Genomic DNA, 4058 nt, shown 5'->3' with positions numbered 1-4058 from the left:
CGACTCCGTCCGCGCCGAATAAAAAAAAACAAAATTAGCAGCCTATGCGTTTTTCCATACTATGTTCTATATGTATGCCAAATTTCATTGAAATCCATTAAGATGTTCTAGAGATACCTTCATCCATGCATTCATCTAAACATTCGCATTTATCTTATATATAAAATTCTCATGTCACAATTTTCGTCCCCATACTCCTCCGAATTACCTCCGTTAACCGATTCTCATTAAATTTTGTGAACATATTGAGTAGGTCTGAGAATCGGCCAACATCTATTCTTAATCCCGCGCGGACGGAGTCGCGGGCGACAGCTAGTAGTATTAGTAAGAAGTAAGATAATAGTTTTCCAAAAATGATTTAAAAGTCAGCAATCATAATTAATACGCTATTTACCAATAATCTTGAGAAAAATGCGAAATTGATTGAACAGCAAGGGGAAATGTGAACGTATTGCTTTGTGTTTTTGTTAGATGCAAATTTTTAGACGGTTCGGAAATGGGCAAGGCAAGGAAACACAAATCAACATTATTGCAACATGTTGTCAGTAATGTTTTTTTTAATAACAACAAAAAAAAACGAGGAAAACATAAACAATAGAAAATTAGAGGATTAATGTCCATTTTACACGCACTACTTTAAGGTACATTTTAATAATATTCTAGATCTTAAATGTACAATGTAATCTATATATATAAATAAAATTGAAATGCCTGTTTGTAATATTGAAATAATTGTTTTTTATTACATGTATATGAATATATGTACGGTACCACCTTAATAACATTTTTTTAAATTTTTGTCTGTCTGTCTGATCGGCTAATCTCCAATGGCTGGACTGTTTTTGACGGGACTTTTGTTGGCAGATAGCGGAAGTAATAAGCTAACTTAGGCTACGTTTATTTTAGAAAAAAATATTTTTTTTAGAAACAAAGTGTAGCATTCGTTGTGCTATATTTGGCTCGTTCACGTACCGACACGTGTTGCCGGCTCAAAGGTCTGACATCGACTGACGTCCCCTCTCTCCGGCATGTACTTATGGCGTGTACGCTCGAGACAAACAACACTACGTTTATGCATACACTACATCCCTTCCTTTTTTTAATATATTTAATCTTGCTAAGTATAGGTACTTGTATTCTAAAACTATCAATTAATAGAATACAAGTAAACATAAAATTCGATTTTCTAAGTTTCTCTACACTTCTACATGTATATCCATTTTGTAAGTTTAATAAACTTAGATTCAAAAACAATAAATATAAATTCACTTAATAATTATTTTCACAACAACTGCATAGATATTTGTTACCATCCTATACTTATCTTCCATGTTTCCATTATTTCTTCCTTCTATATGCTCTACTTCCTTCCATTTGTTATTTAGAACGCGCCAGTGTCCCTCAATTCTTTTTAAATAAACTTATTTTCGTCTTGACATTTGTCACGTTAAAATATTCCAAACTTCAATATCGCCATCAATACCTGTCTCTACGGTATGGGAAGCAGGATTTTAATTGACGTTTACTTTGTTATCTTTGTGTAAATTATTAATGTCGAAGCCAAATATTTTGCTAAAAAGATATGTTTAATAATTAACAGTACTTAAAAGTACTTAACAGTTTGAATGTATCCTAGGCGTGATAATTTACGCTAGTAGTAACAATAAAATTTTACTCTCTACTATGAATGTTATGCACTGTAGACACAGTACTAGTTGGTTGGAACACCAAAAGATGTAACTGATTGTGTGACCATTTAACTTGTTTACTTTTTAATTTTCAGATGTAACTGTGCCCGCGACTTCGCTCGTACGAAATACTGACTTGGATAGCATTTCAATCACTTAGGCTAATCACTTAATATTATTAAGTTTTATACTGAAACATATTAAACCCATAAAAACTCGCACAAACTTCACATATTCCAATACATCAAAATCAGTCCATGACAATGGTCCCAGGCTCCCGTCCATCAATGTACCAAACCTAAGCTCAGATAGACAGACAGATGAAGGCACCCTCGCATCAATAAGAATGTTCTATCCCTATATTATGGAATAGTCAATGATAATTTTCTTTTCTAATACATAACCTGAAAATGACTAACTTACTATGTTAACAATTTAATGTTTCTTCTCCTTCAAAGATGTTACATTTTCTATTGAATGAAGGTTTCAAAAGTCAAGACTTATACCTTTATTATATTTAATTACCAAATTTATTTCCCAGCTTATTTGAGATCTTTCAACCCACAACACAGAGTCACTAACGGTATTTAATTATGTTGAACTTTATATTTAACTTGATGGACAATATTTAAATGCCACTATAAGTTTTCAATTTATCAGATGTTCAACTATGTCTATATGTAACAATTAATTGCTAATGACTACTCTGAACATAGTAAAAGTCTTTTTCAATATAAGCGTAACATAAATAAACATAAAGAGACAAACTCTTTATCCCTTCTTTTCACAGGTCAGCAAATGAACTTGTCATTGCCGTTTATTCTCTAATGTTATTTACAATCAAGCAGATAGCTATTTCTGTATGAAAATAGTTAAGTTACTTGTAGAACTAAGGGATAGCATTTTATTCCGCAATCGTTTTTTATTCAGCTTATAATAATCCAAATGGAATGCCATTTAAAAGTAAAATTATATATTATGTCAACAGATCTTTGATTTTAAACACACTTTTAGGCGGTGTGCTAAAGTCGTTTAAATAAGTCGATAGTGCGATTTTGGTTCAATATTTCATAAATCGGTATTTCTACTCCCTAAATTGAGTTTAAAGCCGTTAAAACTTAATTCAAGTTGACTCACCAATTTTTTGTGGGTTATTGATAACAAAATCCAGCTTCAACATACCCCGACTGCGACTAGTGTGTCCTCAGCGAGGAGTTGCCTAAACAGCGACTTTTACAATGAATTCCTCCATGACTTGGTCCAATAATTATGCTATAAATAAAGCTATTTCAGAAAGAAAACATTAACCTTTATTTATTATATTTTACGGCAATTGTAGCATGTCATTATCAAAGAAAAACACGTTTCCGCTCTTATTTTTACCAAATTAGAGCAATAAAATCAATTTCAGATGTATTTTAAATACAGAGTCATCTATCGCCGGAAACGGAAACTACTTATCTGTTTCACAATTATTGAATCGAAATTCGTTTAGTGCACAGTAGTACATCACGAGATTTGAACTTACTCGTAGTTAATAGTATCTCTGGAAACTTCACCAATCCAGCATTAGCCACGGATTCGTTAATAAAGCCAATTATGATGACTTTAGTAACTGACAATTTCATATTAGAAATTGTTTGCGTTATACATTTTGTAAATATTATAACAAAACGTGACTAATAGTCAATCACATTTTATATCATATTGTACTACGTATTTTGTAGTAAGGTGCTTATAACAGGGTTAAAAGAATTACTTCTCAAAAAGACAAAGGAATAGTCACTTACTTGAAAACAATATCGTACAATGTACATAATATAGTCGCCATTGATTTGACTTAAAATTACTTTACTTTTTTACAAAAATCTAAAATGTATTCAGCTAGCTTAGATTTAAATTGATTAACTGAACTTACATTTATAAAGATGACATTAACAACTTATGAAGCTGTACTCCTTCCTTTGTTATACATATATCTCTTTCCACTCACTTTCGGCACAACAATTAGACTTGCTCGCCGAGTGCTGCGTTTATTAATCTGTAACTTTACAAACGACATGTTATTGATGATTTGTTTTGTTGATGATTTTTCTAATTATAAAACATGTACTGTAGGCATATAGTTGATTAATAGTCATTATTTTGATTTTATTGTAGATAATGTATTTCCTCTCACCTTAATTTAGATACCTCTCACCTTAATTTAGTTAACAGTTTGCCTCACACAAATTTTAGCTTCAAACTTCTTACCACTAGTAATATCAATTTATCGATCAGGGTTTCAATCTTCATAATTTATGTACTTGACAACTTTTCAGGCTGTAAATGAACTTATCGATTTAACGATTAGATGATCTAACCAATTTA

The sequence above is a fragment of the Papilio xuthus genome, unplaced genomic scaffold (assembly GCF_000836235.2).
Source record: "Papilio xuthus unplaced genomic scaffold, Pxut_1.1 DF826961.1, whole genome shotgun sequence".
Classification (NCBI taxonomy): Eukaryota; Metazoa; Arthropoda; class Insecta; order Lepidoptera; family Papilionidae; genus Papilio; species Papilio xuthus.
This window is presented reverse-complemented; position numbering follows the sequence as displayed.